We start from the raw sequence: 20,872 nt of genomic DNA on the forward strand, positions 1-20,872 counted from the left end.
TCATAGTTTTGATTCTCCTTTTTCTAAACCAGTCCCTTTAACATCTCATATAACAGTGGTTTGGATCTAATGAACTCTTTCAGTTTTGTTTTGTCCTGGAAACACTTTCTCTGCCCTTCTATTCTGAATGACAATTTTGCTGGATAGAGTATTTGTGGTTGTAGGTTTTTGCTTTTCATTACTTTGAATATTTCTTGCCAGTCCCTTCTTGCTGCAGGGTCTCCCTTGAGAAGTCAGCTGATAGTCTAATTGGGACCCCTTTGTACATGATTCTTTTCTTCTCTCTTGCTGCTTTTAAGATTCTCTCTTTATCTTTAACTTTTGACATTTTGATTATAATGTGTCTTGGAGTGGTTTTCCCTGGGTCCAGTTTTTTTGGAACTCTCTGTGCTTCCTGGACCTGTAAGTCTATTCCTTCCCCAAGTTTGGGAAGTTCTGCTTTATTATATTTTCACTTAATTTTTCAATTTCTAGTTCATCTTCTTCGCCCTCTGGCAAACCAATGATTCTTATGTTGGGCCTTTTATAGCTGTCCCAGAGGTTTCTGATCCTCTCATCATTTTCCTTGCTTCCCGTTTTTTCTCTCTGCACTGGTTGACTGTTTGTTCCTTCTCTGTGTTCTGGTTTGTTGATATGAACTCTGGATTTTTTTTCCTCACCATCTGTCTCGTATGTGGTTTTGTTCCTTTCGTTATGTTTTTCGCTTCTTTCTCATCTTTTTCCAGATCTTTTGTTAATTCTGTAAGCCACCTGATAACAATGGCCCAGAACTGAGCCTCTGACAGGTTTCTTATCTGTTCATCTGTCAGGTTCTCTATCTGCTGCCTGGTGAGCTGCGCCACCGGGATTTCTATAGTTGTCTGCCTCATTTTGACAGATGCGTTTTGTTTTCTTGGGCTGGCTGTAGGGGGCAGTGCCTGTGTACTTGTCACGACCCAGCGACCCGGAGCCCTTCCGCAACCTTTTTCGCTGCTCTGTGGCCCTTTGTCGTCATAACCCAGTGACCGGCGGTGGCCCAGCAACCTTTTTCGCCACGCTGTGGTGCTTTGTGGTCACAACCCAGTGACCGGCGCCGTTCTGCAACTTTTCTCGCTGCGCCGTGGCCCTTTGTCGTCACAACCCAGCGGCCGGTGGCAATCCGCAACCTTTCTCGCCGGCGCTTTGTCGTCACTGCCCAGCGACCAGTGGCGACCTGCAACCTATTTCACAGCCCTGTGGCGCTTTGTGTGGGGGCGGGGGTCCAAGATGGATTCACACAATTATTCCGCTAGGAGACCGGGATCCGTCCTCCCGCCCCCTGGGCCTCACTGTTCGAGGAGATGTGGTGGCTGCTTCTCCCAGCCTTGGGGTCGTGAGCCGCCGGGGTTTGACTGCAACCGGGATTGTCCTCCCTGCTGCTGGGATTGCTCTCCCTGCCGCTGTCCCTGGTGCGACCGCAAACACCACCGCCCCCTTTCGCTCCCCTTACCTGCCCAAAGGGCGCCGCTGGTTTATAACTTCATATGTTGGGCTTTCGTGTAGTTTTATTTTCTGGAATTTCTAGTTATCTTTTATTTTGAAGTAGTTGTATTCCTCTCTAGTTGTAGAGGGAGACCGAACATGTCCGTCTAAGCCTCCATCTTGGCCGATGTTTCTCTATTCGTTTCTAATTGTTGATTTAGTTTTGATTGTGCATCATGAATTTCCCTGATATTTTTACATGTATGATTATGGAGACATGCAAATTATTTCTGCGAATTTATGGTTTACCTCCTCTTTGGTATCATTAATTTTTAAGTTATGATTTTCTATTTTTGCCTAATTTGTCCTGCTTTATTATTTATGTCTGCCCTGGCTGGTTTAGCTCAGTGGATGGAGCGTCGGCCTGCGAGCTAAGTGTCGCTGGTTCGATCTTCCAGTCAGGGTACATCAGAGAAGGAAAACTCTGATTCCAAAAAACCTCCGCTGCCTTGCGGCATACCTCTTCAGAGGAAAGGCTAAGGGAGTAAACCCCGACAGAAAATCCAGAGCCGGAGTCCCTAAGGCGGTTTGACGTTGTAGTCAACACCGGCAACTCCTGCGGCGCACCTGAAGCCAAGCTGTATTGACTCAGTCTTTCCCTTGGACCCTTCAGCTGCGAAGAGAGGGGGCGTCTGCTGCATGGGCAACAGCAGACCCTCCATATCACCCTGCCCAGGCTCTGTAGCTTCAGCATCACTGGAGAGGACACTCCAGCGTCATCGCAAGATGTCGATTCAACACGGGAGGAGACAGATACCGTGTCACTCCTGAGTCGGACTGCACAGCCATTCTCGGAGGTGCAGATAGACTCTTAAGAAGCTACACCATCGTCTCTCGAGACGAACGGCTGCCGACGACGAGGACGAGAGATTATTTATGTCCCAAATAATAAGCTTTTGGGTATATTTATAAAAACCAACTTTTCAATTTAAAAGACTTTAAAAAAGTCTACTTTTTGTATTTGTATTTTTCCTTTTTTTGCATTCCTTCAAAATTTTCACTTATATCTCAACATCTTATATTGCCAGAGTCAATCTGCTGATAATTTGTGGAAATTTTAGGTCTGTTTTCACGAGGGACAGTCATCTGTAGTTTCCTTGTTTTGTTGTTATAAGCATAATTCTGGACTCATAACATGAATTGGTAAGAGCTTCCCTCTCATATTTTTGGAAGAGTTTCTGTAGAATTGGATTATTTCTTTCTCAAATGGTTAGCAGAACATACTAGTTAAAGAATCTAGAGCTAGATTTTTTTCTTTGCTGGAAGTAATGTAGCAACTTCTAGTTTGTTTTTATTTCTGTGTACTATCTGTGGTAATTTTATTTCTAAGCTTTCTGCAACACTTTGTTTTTGACTTATCTTTTTTTTAGATCCCATACAGGCAACTGCACTTAATTGCTTTTTTATCTTAATCTCATAATTTTCCCATTTTATTAAGTAAAGTACGTAACCTGTTTAGCTCTTCAGGATTACTGTCATGCTTAATATGTTTAACTTTATTCTCTCATCTTATTTTACTTTTTCACTTTAGTATATACCCATACTTGATTTCTTAAATTTATGTGTTATGCAATATAAACAGTATTTTCTTTCCCTTAATGCTATTTAGTTACTTGGAAAAATTTCATCATATTTTTAGTTCTTTCAGCTATCTTTGTTTATTAAACACCAGTGCAACAAAAAAGATGCAACATTTAATTTCCATAGTTAAACACATGTAAGGATTACACTCTTTTAAAGTTAGCCTTAATGTTATTATCTTTTAAAGGTAACATTAACTGCTTATTGCCTTTCTATTTTATTAATATAATTTTACATTTATTGTGCAATTATTATTGCTAAAGTATACTCCCTGTGTTATTTTTTAAAGGAATATTTACCACACCTGAACTATGTTTGATAACCACATTAACTGCATTTCCGTAGACTGTCTTCAGCTCCCTTTTAAGTGGCTTCAGGCATTCTCCCAGTCCTTCTATTTTGTAACATCCCATTGCTTTCAATTCTTTATGGAACAAATATCATTAATGCAATATATTTTTAAATGAATTGTTAATGAGTATTTGATCAATATTAACAAGGACTTTCCTATCTGATAATTTTCCTTTAGGTGCCAAGTCAGATGAAAAACAAATTAGCTCAGCATGTAATTTGTGGTAATAATTTTTTCTCATTAAAATTCTAAAGACTTTGACCATTTCTGAATTTTGTATTGTGGTAAAAGGTCTGAAATGAGGTCAGAGTTTCTCATCTTGTGAATCAATTGATTTTTAATTTTTGGATTATGTGCCAGTGACAATTTCTGCAACTAGGTCCCCATGTGGCAGCATTTTCTTCTATTATATTTTATTACTGCCTCTTGTACCCATTTGTTTTTGCCTCAGAAACACCACTGATACATATATGTGCTTTATGTTGGGATAGTCATCTGATCTATCATGAGCTCTACTATTTGTATAATGTTTGTTCTTAATAATGTATACTCTCAAAAGATACTGTCAAACATTTCACCCATAACATCGTTTAATTTTTATATTTTCTGCTGTTTCTGGTTATGGCCTATACGGTCTAGTTCTTAAAAAAATAAACCTAAGGCATTATTTTTCAACAAATATTTATTAAGTGCCTTTTATGGTACTTGGGGACAGCAGTGAATATAAAGGACAAACATTGTTGTACTCCAGGAGCCCATATTCTATGGCTGGAGAAAGATAATAAACAAAATAAGCATGTAATACATCAGATGCCAGTTAGTACTTTGGAGGAGAGCAAAGTGGTGAGTTGGGGAATCTTAGACATGGAGACTGACCTTGCCAAGAAAGTGAAATAGGAAGGAAAATTTGAAGGCATTGAAAGACAGGAAGAACAATCAGGCAGAGAGAACTGCATGGGAGAAAACCAATACAAGACTGTGTCTAACATGTTCCCATAATAGCAAAGAGACTAGTCAATCTGGAGCAGGAGAGGCAAAGGGGATAGTAGTCACCAATGAGAACAGGGTAACAGAGAGGCAGTGTAGCCATATATGTGCCTAGTTAGTCTTCTGACCCCACATGCCATTTCCTCCTGAAAGTAGAATAAGATGTAGTGTTCATCCCAAATTAGTGGGCATGATCCATGGGTCCCTTCAAAAATCACCCAGATACTGCTGTAGTTTTCTTTCAAATCTTCAACTGAAACATGGGTAAATCATCAGACTTAAAAAAATTTGGGAGGATTTGGGACTATGGATCATCCCAAGTGGGGAAATGCACTTCTGCATGCAAGTTTCTTCTCTGCTTTTGTAAACATCCTGTTCCAAGGGCCAACTTCCATTTTGGTTCAACTTGAAATTAAGTTACATGGCGGGTCTCGTGTCCTTCCTGGTCTTGTTGTCTTGCACGTTAGGAAATATCTCTGTAGAATGAGGGATAAGCTAAGTCACAAGGCAGCCAGCCCTGTCATTCCCAGGTTTGGTGTGACCACTGACTACTCTTGAGACAAAATAATATACTGCCCTCCATATTCTTCCTTCACTTCCACACTTGTCATTCAGATGAAGAGATTTGTTGACATCTTCTTTCCTATTTCTAGTGTCAATGCACTTCCTTCAAAGGAAAAAGAGCTAAAATTTGTCCCTTACTGTTTTCTCTAAATTTGGGAGAACCTGGTAGGACTTATGTAGTATTTGTCCTTAAATTTTACATCTTGTACGTGGGACCTTCCAAAGTTTCCAGCACTTATTACATAATTCCTTTGAGAAATATTATGTAGGCATTGTAAGTTGAATTTTATTTGTGATGCATATGTGGAGGGCAGGGAGGTGGCACTGGAGACGGACAATATAAGGATAGTCAGGCACTTGTGTAAAATCGTATTTGTCTTCTATTGCTGTAGAATAAATTACCATAATCTTAGTGACTTAGACCAACACATGTGTATTATTTTACACTTCCGATGGGTCAGAGTCTGGGCACACGTAGCCGGATCCTCGAACTGCTCATTGTCTCACAAAGTTGCGGTTAAGAGTAAATGTCACATGGGCCGGGTAGCTAAGTTGGTTAGAGCGTCATCCCGATATGTCAAGGTTGTGGGTTTGATCTCCAGTCAGAGTACATACAAGAATCAACAATGAATGCATAAGTAAGTGGAACAAAAAATTTGATGTTTCCCTCTCTCAAATGAATAAGTAAAAATTTTTAAAAAGAGTAAACGTCATCTAGTTCCCTAATTATTCACAAACCAGGATGACTATGGAATATATTAACTACCAATAAACCAACATTTTAGAAGTCCTAAGCTCACATGAACCCCTAGAAGACTCTACAAAAGTGGTAGAAATTACTTCTGATTGCAAGACAGCTGATACTAGTAACGATTTTAGGCAAATAGCTCCTGGAAAAGCCCTGCATGCTCCTTTCCCTGATTTGCCAGTAGGAAGGGCACAGGAAATCATGGCCTTCGTTAAGAAAAGTGCCTTTTACATATTTCTGTACTCCAGCCCCAAGTGAGCTGACTGAAGGTCTACCAGTTTTAATGTTGCAAAAGGACAAGTTTTGCAAAAAATAATAAAAAAGCAAACAACTTTAACAGCAGGTGGCTGAAGCATGGCCTTCGGAAAGCCGCTAAGAACCATTTTTGTCTGTGAAATAAAACATGGTTGCAGGCAAGGCTGTTTGCAATTATTGATTCAGTGAAAGAAGTCACCTTATGTTTAATTCAAATGGCGGTCCTGACACGGACAGGCTTAAAACAATCACGTTTTACACATGCATTTGTTTGGATGATTCTCTCGTTGGCAGTTCACACTGAGCCCTGTGTTGTCACATTATCGCTCGCTGCAAGTGCTAAAGACGTGAGAAAGCAGAAACACACATTGCTTTAAGCAACAGAAGTTGGACGCAGTAGAAGGAAGGCAGACTGCAGTAGGTGACTGTCAATTTCACAGCGCATCTTTGTCGTTTCTTCAACCTGCTCCCGCTGTTTGTCTGCCTTTCCGTTCTCACTGCGTCAGTCCTGGGGTTACCGGGCACCCCTCTGCATCATTTTGGCGACCTTATTTTCTTTTTTCCTTCGGGGGTTGCGATGCACTATAAAATGGCACGGAAATCTTTCCCGTTAGGTCTTTCTATGTCGGACATCACAGTGTTTTTCAAAAACTCTATTTCTGTCCTTTCAAAGCTAAGGCCCTGTACTAGATGGGAAACATGCCTGTCCCAAGTTGTCAAGATGCAGTAGACTGCAATTATCTGCCACCCAATTATTCTCCCTCTTTACATTAGGAGGTCTTCCTGAAGTTGCTGAGAAGTGGCTGCAAATTAACTTTCGGCCCAGTTTGTGGAAGTGATTCTGATTTGGGTGGTCTCCTTGGAAGCTGCTCTGACGGCATCTGTGAAGTTCTGCAAATAAAAGTTGAGAGAAAGGTTAAAACGCCCTCAAATTTTAGAGATGAAGCAGTAGAAAGTGTACTTCATGTTGATGTGTTCTTGAACTCCAGCGTGGATGGCTGCCGCCCGTGTGTGAGGTCGGAAACCCTGGGTGCGGGAAAGCTGCTGGGAGCGGCCGATAGGCAGCCCCAGGTTTAGGTCCCCAGGGTGGGGCACCAGGAAGCTGTCTGCGCTGCGCAGATAAACTGAGCAACTTTAGGTGAAAAGCTCAAATTGAAGAGGAAGCCATGGCTTCTCACTATGGTGCTTGCTTACTTGATTTTTCTTCTTCTTCCTCTTTTTTTTTTAATTTTTTTAAATTTAATTTTCTCTCTTGATAGGCAAAGAACATTAATCCCCTGCAGCCCATTCTACCCCAGGCAAATCATTAGCACATAGCTTTCTGGGGCAAAACAAAGCAAAAAAACTGTGCCTTAGTGTCACCTAAACCCAAGTGTCTATCCCAGATCTCCCTCTTCCCTAACTACATAACCTTGGGCAATGGGCCAGCTACAGGAATCTCAGGTTCTTAATCTGTCCACACTGAGATAACACCTCCCTTACAGATTTGTGATGAGGGGTTAAATGAAATTTATTACCAAACCACACAGCAGAAGGCCTCACTCATTGGCTTCTTTCATTTCTGGTCTTGAAAAGCTGAGGGCCCAAGATCAAGGGAATCACCCCTTCGTGAGACCCTGCCTGAGCACCCCCACACTCTCAGTGAATATATTTTCACTTGCACGCAAATCATTCTTTTGTCCATATTTTGATGAGCTAACAGTGTCTTTTGAGAAACGAACGAGCTCTCGTATAATGCCATCAGAAACATGGCCAAGTAAGATATTCTTTACCCATATACCCCTTGCAACAACATGGTGTCCCTCCGTAGACAGAAGTAACTTTCTGGGAGCTGTGGGATCCAGAGACATGCCAGGGACCCGGGAGGAGTCTTGCTCCACCCCGTGCTTGGTAACCTTGGACACAGCTGTGGACTCTGCAGTAGCTGCTCACAAGCTCTGGCCCCTCTTGGCCACAGTCTGGAAGCCTGTGGAGAACAAGGTCGCAGACCATGGCCCACAGAGCCTTTGTGGAAGCCCAGGTCTCCAGCAGAGAAGTTTTAACACATCACTGGAGTAAAGACAAATACTAGTTTGGACACATTGGAGAGAGCAGGAGGAACAGATTCACTTTATCTACATCATTCTTCCCACAGCGCAGAGAGACCTTGGCCCCTGAGTTTTTCCACAGGGAAACTGAGGCATGTGGGCAAGCACCCGGCTTCCTCAGCATGAGCTCCGTGTCTAGGAGGCAGGAAGAGGCTGGGAGAGGGGCAGATAGGACTCTCAGGGGGCATTACAGGACATGGGTCCTCCTGCCTGCATCCCATATTCCATCAAGAAGCCCACCCACAAGCCACTGTGGTTGCCTCACCTGCGACCCCCCCAAATGGCACACAGGCACCCCCAGAGCCCTGTGCACACTCCCCCCGCCCTGTCGCCAGCCCCCCATGCACGCTCCCGATGGTGGCCCCCGTAAGCTTTGGCAGAAGGCTAGGAAGCATGCTCAGAAAGCCAGCTGAATCTGTGGACCACGGGGAGAGCACACCTTGAGCTTCGGCCCTTCCCTAAGGGAAGCCGAAGGGGGTTGTGGGCACAGGGCCTGGTGTATTGCAAGATCAAGAGAAAGCATTCAGGCTTAAAGTGCTGCCACAGGAGGGAGCAAGAAGAATGCAGTGGGCTTATTCCTCGAAGGTCTAGAAAACCTGAGTTTCTAGCAAGATTACGGAAGGTATTTCTCTCCAGAAGTCAGTCAATAAAGACTAGAGAAGGTGGAGGAGGTGACCGCTACTTCACATTTGAAGTCAACAGCATGAGACTTGACAACTTCAAACTAAAAATTTCTTTGCAGTGAGAGAAATAATTGACAAAGTGAAAAGGCAACATACGGAACGGGAGAAAATATTTGTGAATCATGTATATGATAAAGGGTTAATATCCAATAATTATAAGGGACTCATACAACTCAATAACACAAAACAAAACAAAACGGTCTGTTGAAATCATGGGCAGGGAAACTGAATAGACATTCGTCCAACGAAGAAACACACATGGCCGGTTGTTTTTCAGCCTCACCACATCTTTAGGAGGCAAGACATTGAATAAAAAATCTAAGGCATGAATGAGAGAACAAATGTGCGTAAGAGGAAATAATTAAGATAAGCGTGAAGATAGTAGAGCCTTAGTTAGAAAAATGAGAAAAGACTTCCCGTGTTTCCCCCCTCATTAAAAATTTACTAAGTCATACCCTGTCCTTGGACTAGAGCAGATTCAGTCCTGGCCATCTGAGCGTCAAGAATTTGGAGAAAATGAATAACTAGGTCTATCTTCTTCTATTACAGTGAACTTTTTTCAAACTACATTCTAAGTTATAAAAATCATATTAGATAGCCAGTGTTAATACCTTACCTCTGGTAATAATAAGTTTGATTAAATTGGAGAGCCCAATATTTGTAAAGTGACTAAAAATTTTAACCCTGGAGTTGCCATTCTGCAGAAAAACATAGCTGTGATTGGACATTCGTTGTCACTCCGCCTGAAGGCTGTCATTGAAATAAATTGACAGTGGGGATGCTGGCTGAGCTCTCACATGGGTGCTCTGTGTGTTGGAAAAACCTCTGTAATCTGTCAGCATCTAGCTGATGGATGCTGGAATGAGCGTGACAAGGGTCTTGGCTCCTGTGAAGAAAGGTGCCCCTTTGAATTCAAATTATAAAGTAACCTCGACATGATTCATAAATCAGACCCCACTCTTTGGTCCCTTAAATCATCTACCTGGATACAAGAAGATAATGCATGCCACGATATGCAGTTCTTACCAGGTTTCATTAATATTTTATAAGAGAAGACTGAATCTCCAGGTTTTCAGAAGGATATCTGTGTAGATACAAGCGAACAAATACATATCAAATATTTAGAACAGGGCCTGCATATGTAAGTACTCAACCACTGTGGCTATTATTTTTAGTTAAGTGCACTTAAAAATGGTCACGGTGAAATAAATGCTTTCTGTTTTGGTTCTCTTATTTGGTTAGTTCATATTTAGTCAGTCGAATTCTAAGTGAAAATGTAAAATTTTCACAAATCAAAAACCAAATGATAGAATTATAATTTATAAAATAATCATAATAATTCCTCACTTTACATACTATGTACTATAATTTTATAATATACCATATGTTTTTACTATTCCTTAAATTTATTTCACACCAAAATAACCTTGTTAGCTGACCAAGAAAATCCTATTATAGCCTCTTTTTCTAGAACATGGATTGACATTTGGGAGTTCAGTGAGTTTCCAAGCCTGTAGTTATTTCAGTCCTTTGGGTCCCAGCTTAAAAGAGAACAGGTTTGCCAAAGGCAGGTCCAGTGATCTCTCTACCACCTGTGTGACCTGAGGGTTTTGTTTATTTTTTGTTTATAAATGAAAAGGCAAAATGGTATAGGGAAGAAAAGCTATTGGAGGAAATAGACCTCAGATAATGTGCTTTCTCTGTGGTTTTGATCATATTACTTACTATCATTTCCCAAGTGCCTCTTATACATCAGACAAGTCATGGGAATTTTAGTTTATTTTTAGAACAATTCCGCTGTGTAAATGCAGCTGCTCTCATTTTATAGATGGGGGAACTCAACTGGGACTCCAGAAACAGTCACTTTGTCAAAGTCAAGGAGCCAGGGAGTGACCTCTGGGTTGCAAACTGATCCTTTCTGCATCTGCATCTTCATCACCTAATGTCTGTCAGACTCTGTGCTAATGGTCATACTGTGCAGTCTGCCTCTTTGGATCTTAACTTCCTCATTTGGAAAACAGTGAAGATACTACACACCTTGCGTGTTCTTTTTTTGTGTGTGTGTGAAGTTTAAATAAAAATATATCTACAGAATTTAGTACAGACCTGTCTGTCAACAGTGGGAACTCGAAAAAATTGGCTGCACTTATTTTAACCAGCACTAACCATTACCTCTTGTGCATGATCATATTATTTAAATAACTAGAAGCTACTGAGTGCTTTAAAGAAACCTTGAATTTGGCTAAATTTCTGGTGACCGGCCAAGTGCTCATTTTAGATTGGAGTAGTAACACATGAAGACTTTTAGATGCTATTTATTTTTAATATCAATTGTAGCGAAACTGATGCAGAATGCAAGTTCTTAGTTATTTCCTTCCCTTAAGAAAGTCTCCTGAGGTGTGATCTTACCCATTTAAGAACCAAGTATTTTCAGAAAATGTTCTGAAAATAAACATATTTCCCACTAAGTTCTATAACTTAAATATTACTTTGCTTGGCAGGTTGCCATTAGGCTTGTAGCTCACATTTCTTTGGGGAACATTTTGGAATCAGATATCAGTTTCTAAGTCTACATGGTTATTTGATAAATGGTAAGTATCAAAGAAAAACATGGGATTTTACAGGTCTGTAGAAATCCGAGAAGTATAATTTTGGCTTTCAGAAAACTGAATACAGTGTTCAATTTCAAATAAGAAAAATATGAAAGTGATTAGGCATTTGATTATTTTTTAATTGTATATCGATATATTTTAATTAGGCCACTTTATACGTGTTTCAATGTGCTCTCTATGACAAATCACCGACCTCTTTAAGTCTTTCAAAATTTGCTATTTACATATTTTTATATTTACAAATGCAAAGTTTGACCTGTTTTAGTTAATATTGTCACTGCAAATTAAATATTCATTGCAAACTATCAGAAAACATGCTTAGTGGACTGAAGGCAGGCTTTTGAAGGCACACACAGTGTGAACTTCTCTCCCCAAACTGCTGCGTCGTTTTTATATGTAAGTTTGCCCAGTCTTCATCTAAATAAATCATATGTTGTGAAATATATTCAGCTGGAAATGATGAATTGCATCCTCTGAAACTCAGTGGAAATTTAGACTGATAAGAACTTCACAGAGCAGCCAATCCACTAACTTTATTTCACAGGTGAAAAATCTAGAAACAGAGGCATAAATAAGAGCCACACAAATAATTACACTATGAGCTACATCTAAAACCCAGGGTTTCTGGTTTTTCAGGTCTGTGTAGTTTCCAATATACTAAAGTGCTAGTTAGTGCCTTCTTATTCCACTCTTCTGTTTGAATAATTTGGCCAATATTTCTATTATGATACAGACACACAATAAAGGGTTATATATAAAAATACAAGGAATTGGAGACTATTCTACTATTCAGTTCTGATTACACTAAAAAACTCTCTCATTGTAGAGCAACATGAATATTTCCATGAAAATATTGCATTCAAAACCCTGCTTCTTGGACACAGGTGAAAATGGTAGAGGAGGTAACCCCAAGGGCTCACCCCTCAACAGCAACACTGAAAAACTGAGCAAAAACTATCAGAACCAACAGAAAAATAGCCAAAGGTTTACAGCAAACAAGCAAATGCTGAATAAAATAAAAATAAAAAGCAATTTAAGAACAGCAGGGAAGCTTTGCAGCGTTTTTACAAGCCCTGGGCCTCCCCCACCCCAGATCAGAACTGGTCTGGATTAAGGCCGCCTGTATTCCCAGCGCGGTACCATGGCTCCTGGTTCCGAAGGGCTGCCATCTGGTGTGTGGGACAGGAGATGACGGTGGAAGCAAACCAGAGGCAGTCCAACGCCTGGAAGGAAAAGCTGGGGGCGGGGAGTGTGGGAGATGGCTGTGGGAAAGGCCTGGAACTGCTACTCGCGGTCACACTTCAATAGCTAGACCATAATTAATAACGTACCCGAAGACATCCGGGACATGGAGACTTTTCGTACCCAAGAAGAGAGGGAGGCAGATTCTGGTGACTATTTAACAGCCTTTGTCATAGCAATAATCTGGTCCTTTCCAAATAATACTTTTAATCCACTTATATTATTATGAATATTGACGTCTTCAGCTCCATTTTTGTAGCAATTTTCTTTTTCCCAAACCTTTTTTCCCCTCTTGTGTTTTATGTCCTCCCATTACTCTGGAAGTTATGCACTCTTGCCCCACTCTTTTAGTTTCTCCTCTTAAATGGTAACACTTTGTGTTTCTAATACTCTTAAACCCTTGTACTCACCCTCCCAAAAATATTATGGCCATAGAATATTTTAAATCTAGTTACCTCATTTCATGTATGATTATTGTCTAGAGTCTTTATTTTGCCTTTTTTTTAACCCTCATTCAACAAAGTTTTCTCTGATAAATCTATTTAAAATATTTCCTCACATTTTAAACAATCTTTTTTGTCCTTTTTTCTTCTTGTCTTTCAGACCTTTTGGGGAGAACTGTTTCTTCTTTCTGAAGTTTGCCTTTTACAATTCCCTTCAGTGGGCATTTTTTTGAAGTTCACGGTCTAAATTTCCATTCATTAAAAGTCTGTGGTCACATTTCTGTTTTGGAACTGTTACACATTAACTACATGTCCTTTCCTCATATACATGTAGGTGAAGTTTTAGTCTGTATTTCATTCTTTATTTCATTATGTGGAAAAGAGCTGAGGTGGGAGAGAAATAGAAAACACTGATATTCCAACGTTCACCCCCGAAGTACTCCCATCTACACTGATGTTTAATTTCCAAGTGTCTTGATACAGCAGAGTATAATGACTAATGGGACACAAGCTTGCCCTCAGACAAACCTGTTTTGAGTATTGGCTCTGCCACTTACTATTTGTATTAATGGGGAAATTACTCAACTTCTCAAGTTCAGTTACTTCATCCTTAAAGTACAGACAGTAGTACCAAACGCGGAGTAGCCAGGAAAAGTGAAAGAGCGGATGTACTCAGCTGTATTGCGCAGTATTTGCAAATAGCAGCTACCGTTTGCTGAGTGCCATGATGATGATGATGATGATGATGACAGGATATGCACAGTCCTTCTATATCATCAAAGATTTAGTATGCTGGAACATTAGGGATCCTCCCTTACTGTAATTACGGCATAATTAAATTTCCTGAGGCTTATGTGTCAGGATCTCATTGTTTTGTTTTGTTTTATTTCATTTTATTTGAATTGAGTTTATTAGGGTGACATTGCTTCACAAAACCACACAGGTTCCAAGCGTACAACTCAACAAAACATCATCTGCACACAGCATTGCGTGCCCATCACCCCAGGCAAAGCCTCTTCCTGTCCCCATTTATCCCGCCTTTGCCCTCTTCCATCTCGCCTCTGGTTATTGCCCTACCTGGTAGAAAGGCAAGTTCGCCTTGACCTCCAGGCCAACAATGGAGAATTCATCCTTCAGTTCATCTGAGTCCATGGAATTGACAAAAGATCTTTACTTCAAGTTATGTATTTTGTGCTAATATTTGAATTCTGTTTAAATTAGCAAGAAATGGCACTGATACTCTATGTGTATAGAACTTACTTTTTCACTACATTCTCTTTTTTCTTTTGCTTTTTTAATTAAATTTTAACTTAATATTAAAGAGAAAACAGTTTTAAGTGCATAGCTCAATGTTTTTACATTTGTTTACATTATATAAGCAATATGTAGATCAAAACATAGAATATTCCCAGAATATCAGAATTTTATGCCTCCTCCCAGCCATTATGTTCTGAAGGTTACAATTATTTTATCTTCCAGCAATAGATTAATTTTTCCTATCTTTTTAATTTAACATAAACGCAGTCACACAATATGTATAATATTTTCCGTGAGAGTTTTGTTGTTGTGCTAACGCTCTTACCCGGCTGTGTAGTGGTCCACTGTATGAATATAAAATCGATTTTTCACCTGGTGGACATTTGAGTTGTTTCCAGCCTCGGACCGTTACATTTAGTGCATTGTTCACTCAGTTCCAATCTGGCCAGACTCCCAGGTGAACAATATTCTCCGCTTTCCTCATGCACATTTTTGACTCACAAACCACTGCCCATTCCTCCATACCTTTGAATGTGCTAGTTTATTTTCTAAGAATAGTCTTTCTTTCTTCCTCTGATTACCTACATTTTAAATTATGTAAAGTTCAATTGAAGTTTGGGTCAAATACAAAGAAATGATGAACATGAACATGGGAGGGGCCCAAGACTATTTACCATGAAATTATTTCTAGTGACAGCCATGTACTTACATAGTCAATGCCATCCCTATAATCATCTTCAGCAAGACCAAGGAAATATTTTTAAGGCTATTGTATGTACAGCACAGAATATCATGTTAGGAAGTAGAAAAAAGAGGACTTCTAGAACATTACAACACCCATGGACAGAAATCAGATCAGTAATATTGTTATTGATATTCTATGTGCTGAAGACATGTGACAGTAAGTAGGTTAGAAGCTGAGAGTAAGGGATCAGAGAGGGGTTGAGAGTAGTCATTATACAGGGTTCCAGGGTCTGGGACCTTATGCAAAAAAAGGAAAAATAATTTAAGGAAGTGAAAATAGTATAGCTGATGTTATTGCTATATGGCATGTCCAGGAAGTAATAAATCAACTAACAGGATTACAGGGAAGAAGTGAGAGGGTTGTAAAGAAAACTAGCAAATGTGTTATTAAGAGACACATAGGCCAGGTAATTAGTAAAATCAGCTCTGTCATCTAGGAAGTGGAGAAACATTAATAACTTTGGATCCAGAGAGCAATGGGAATAATATAATAATTTTTCTTTTGCAGCAAGATAATTGATTAATATGTAGGTATAAAGAAAAAAATGATAATCTAGATAAGAGATATGGAAAATTAAAAAAGAAGAGAGCGGTATTAGAAACAAAGGAACGAGAGAGGGACTTTATACTAAAAATTATCATTAAAGCAAATAATTAATGTAGGGAGGGAATAAAATGGAGTCAGGCATGACTCCTAGCTGTTACTGGGAGACTGGACGCTTAACAGTACAACAGAGGGCATCGGAGCTCTTCAAGGAAGTACTTAGGCAGCTTAATTATATTGGTGTTAGATATGTTATATTTAAGGTAACATAGGGCATCCAGGGTATCATGGACAGCAGGTAATTAGAGAAATGAGACTAATAATAAGGAAGGAAGTCAGAGCTCTCCTTGTATGGATAATCCATGAGGATGTTAGAACCTACATTTTGAAAGTACACAAAAGCAGCGGTGGGATGGGGTGGATGGGTAAGAAGAGCAAAAATAGCAAAAGGTCGGGTACTTAATCTCTAGGAAATAAGTCAGTCAAAGAATAGAAAAAAAAAAAGAAAACCTCGTACCTTGCAAAGAGTTAATGCTGCTGTGAAAAGTATATTACTAGTTAGTGTACTGGAAAAATACGACTCACATTTTTCCTAAATTTTTATCCCAGTTCTAAAAGGGAGGTATTTCTTATATTTTTAACATTGGCGGCACCTGTGGCACTACGAAATTTCTGACACATTAGATCTTAAAGGTTAGGTCTTCAATTCTTAAAAAAAAATTATTTCTAGTGTTTCATATCCATGTTGCATTCAATTTTCTTATTTTTTATGGAAAGGAGAAACACGAGCTGGAGCTGAAAAATGCATTTCATATAATCCAATTGATTGTAAACTCTGCTGTTTGATAGGGAGTGAAAATGCCCTAACAGCAGTGCTATGCAGTTCTCTAATTTGTTTTCGCAGCTTCATGCTGCAAGCAATTTGTCACCTAAAATTCTAATGGAACTTTCATATACTGGAACGAGAGACGGAAGCAGCCTTGTAGATCTTCGTGGCTGCGGTAGGACAGAGTTCTAGACAGGGACTTATAAAATTTTAAATCGATCCTACATTTGACCTTAGACAAAAAGTCAGAAATGAACAGCTAGGTACTGTGTTCACATAAAAGGAAATATCTCATCAGCAAACAATAAATCTGTTCTTTAAATGCCAATTTTAACAGACCCTGCAATGCTTTAAGTCAGCTGTTAAGTTTAAGGTCATTGTCAAACATCAAAAAGGAATTCAGTATTCATGTATTCAAAAATATATTGTTATAAAACATGAAATTCATGTATTTTAATTTGTAGCAATAAAGTGATTACATGTCTACATTCATATAGCTGTAGGAAAATCAGGAATTTTGCAAATATTAAATGGAGAGACACAAACATCCCATTGTTTTGAATCTGCAGTTAAATCTTCAAAAATTAATATGGGCCAATTAGAACTTTATCCACATAATCTCTGTCATCTCCAAATAACTAAGAGCATGTGTTTGCTAGAGAATCAGCACTGGGATTTAATCATTACCCTTGACTTTGGAAGACAGAGTGGTCTAATGGATAAAAAATAGCCTTGGGAGTCCACAGATCTGCATTCAGATCTTGGCTCCAGCAGGAATTACCACTTAGGGAAGGCATGATCTTCAGTTTTCCAGGCTGTAAATATTATAAAATGTACCTGGCAAGTTAGTTATGAAGATATAGAGATACTACACGCAAGTTGTCTAGGATCTAGTAAGAGCAATACTTGCCATTATTACTGAGCTTTAGAAGCTTATCAGATCTAGATAACAATGGGTGCATGTGAACATATAGAAGCATGCAATAACACAATACAATTATATGTGTTTAACTTGTAAGTGTATATGCAACCTATATACATGGCAAATGTGATCTCCACTAGAAGCGGTGATCAAAGGTTATCCATGACACTGTAAATTTAGATGGAAATTTTAGATAGAAGTGGGTTACATGACAGGTCTGGCCATGTGGTCATTCTGGGGAAACTTACAAAGGACATGAAGATAATGAAAATCAGATCCCACATTGGTCAGCTTGGGCCTCATGGCTCACAGATAGCCGCTTTCTTGTTACATTCTCACATGGTCTTTCTGTGGTATACATGGAGAGAGAGAGAGACTCTCTCTTCCTCTTCTTATATGGACACCAATCATATTGGATTTGGGCCCCACCCTTATTAACTCGTTTAACCTTAATTACCTCATTATAGGCTCTGTCTTAAAATATAGTCACATTGGGGATGGAGCTTCAACCTGTAAATTTGGAGGGGATATATTCCAACTCACAGCAGATGCTAAGTGTTGAAGGAGGGTGTTTGGGATTCAATGTGGTTTGAGGAAGGGCTACCAGAGAGGATTTGGGTGATAAGAAGTTACCTAAATTGCTAGAAGTTACTTAAAATGGCCTGAAACACATCACATAGACCAGCAGAAAGAACGGTATGGAGGACAGAGGGAGACTGCGGGACTCACTGCTTATGGAGATGGGAAGTGAGATCGTGGTGCATGAAGCATGGTCAGAGAGGCAACGTGAGGCAATCATGAAGGGAGTGAGGCTGGAGATGGAGATGCCGAGAAGGGAGATAAGTGCTTAGATTTGAAATGCATCTAAATATCTTTTGGCTTCTACAAAAGTGGATTGTAGACTGTTTCTACACTACTCCTCTGCAGTAATGTGCCACCCCCTATAATAGTGAAGTTGACTTTTCCACTGTCTTAACTTGGGGCGTAACCACGTGGTTTATCTTTCCCAGTGGAAGGCAAGGGGGCATGACCCAGTGGTTGTACACATACCTGCTGCTTTAGTTTGGCTTCCTATGCTGCTTCTCTGCCAACAGAAAAGTGTGTTCTTGGTAGCCACTGGTAGAGGGATGAGACACTAGAGCACATTTGAAACACAACGTAGCTCCAAGTAAACCTCTTCCAGCTCAACTGAAGATCCATGAGAACGGAGAGAAAGGTTTAGTGTCTGGGAATTTTGTTTACTCAGCATGATTGCAGAAATGGCAGATAATATGTTGTAGTATACATGAATATAAAAAAACACATTTATTTCAATCTCCAATAAGATCACAGTGACAATGAAAAGAAGTGGTAGATAGCGGGCTTTCAAAATGATTTGCCAAACCAACAGATAAGAGATAAAATAGTCAAACTTAGACTCTGGCAATATACTAAGTATTTTGAATATGACAAGACTCCATCTACTTGTGGCTTCTTGATTATGCAAATACTCAATAACTGTTTGTTAAACAGAAAAGGATGTGACAAGTTCATAAAATTGAGAAATTCACTGTACGGTGACTAGTCTTTCTGAGTTCCTACCTCACTGTTGCTTGCATCCTATAAGAAAGATAAGAATTATCACATTAAAAGCTTTTTTTAAAAAAAACTATCTCTTATAAGATTATACACTACTATAAAATAGGGTAAATTTCCTTTCCTTTCCTTTCCTTAATTAAACCTATGTGGTATGTGCCTACTTAAGACACTACTTGGTGAAATGGTAGGTTGCTATTAATTGGTGAAACGCTTGTCTAATTCTACAAAATCTCTCTTATTCCTCACTCTTTTTTACCTAAATGACGACTAATTTTACAAGTAAATAATCTTAAATGTTAGCATGTTGATAGATATACTTTACATTAAAGAAGGAGGAAGATTTGAGTGTTAGGAGGTAGAAGCTGGACAGAGGCACACAGGGCACAGTGATGAGCAGCTCTTCTCCTGAATGGTTTGCACGGGACAAAGCACCCCTCTGCCATGGCATCAAGAAAAGTGTTTTTAATGGAGAGTAGGGCATAAGAGCTGGCAGAACTGAATGATACATCTGAATTGAAATGGACTGAATTCCTTGTAATGAATGACACTACTCAGCATCATTATGTTTAGGAAAAACAAAATCCTTGAGTTGCAAAAGCGAGGCGTACTGGACAGACATTCTAATGCCGGAAGCATGTGGACGGATTCTCCAGGTGTCACCGGGAACCAGGTGCATTGTGACTATAATGCCATTTCCTGATTGCCCGTTGACAGTGATTTAGACTCTTTGGAGATGGGACAAAAACATGCGTTTTAACAAATTTCCCAGATGACTTTATGCACTTTGTTGTTTGAGAAGAAATAGTTCAGGATAAATAATCAGGGCTAACAGGACAACTGAGAGACAAACCCAGTGAGGAGAGTGTCTTTTAAGAAAAGGGCCTTAAAGGAAAGTGAAAACGATGCAGTCATCTGCTTTTTCTAAATTAATAACTGGGCGTTTTTAATGGAGAATCCCAATTATAAGTAAAGTAGTAAACATAGAGCATTTTTAATAATGGGTCTTTATAAGGTAAATATTTATTTTTGGCTCCAGTCCAATTAGGAACAATAAGTGTCTTCTTTATCTCCCTATCTGTATTGGCTAAGGTTCTCCAGAGTAATAGAACCAACAGCGTATATATAAAAAGGAGGTTTAGTATGAGGACTTGCCTCATGCAGTTATGGAGGCTGAAAACTTTCATAATTTGCCATCTGCAAACTAGAGAGCCAGGAAAGCCAGGATGTACCTCAGTGTAATTCTGAAGGCCTGAGAGCCAGGGCAGCCAAGAGTATAAACCCCAGTCTGAGGGCAGGAGATGAAGCAAGATTCCCCAGCTCATGCAGTGAGACAGGTGTTTTATTTTGGGGGGGCGGGTCAGATTAATTCTTTCTCCACCTTTTGTTCTGCTCAGGCCATCAGTGGATGCGATGATGCCCATCCACATTAAAGAAGGCAGCCTACTTTATAGAGTCCACTGGTTCAAATGCTAATCTCATCTGGAAAGACCCTCACCGACACATCCAGAAATACTGTTGAACTTCGGCACCCCGTGGCCTGTCAAATCGATATAAAATCAACCATCATAAATTCAGCGACATTGGGAGCAACCAGCCAATGTCATTTTATTTGATAGTTTTCGAAAAATGTTCAAAAGTATCATGTATAGTTAGTTACCTATCTTCTTGTTTCTCATAGGTGGTTAAGAGTATTCAATGCAGGTAGTTTGCTTATCTCTGTAAACAGTTCACCCCATGGACTATCCGTGCTCTCTTTACTACCAGAAATGGAGTCATTAGCATCTTTAAATCTAATCAAAGATCCAACTCCAGAAGCCCCAGGACCAATCCTTAAAATTTTGTTCCTCTAGAACCCAACTTCTGGTACCAATTTCTGTCTTAATCTGCTCTGGCTACTATAACAAAAGCATCTTAGGTTTGGGGGTTTCGATGATAAACATTTATCTC

This window comes from Furipterus horrens, unplaced genomic scaffold (assembly GCF_987537825.1).
Source record: "Furipterus horrens unplaced genomic scaffold, mFurHor1.1.pri manual_scaffold_8, whole genome shotgun sequence".
NCBI classification, from domain to species: Eukaryota; Metazoa; Chordata; class Mammalia; order Chiroptera; family Furipteridae; genus Furipterus; species Furipterus horrens.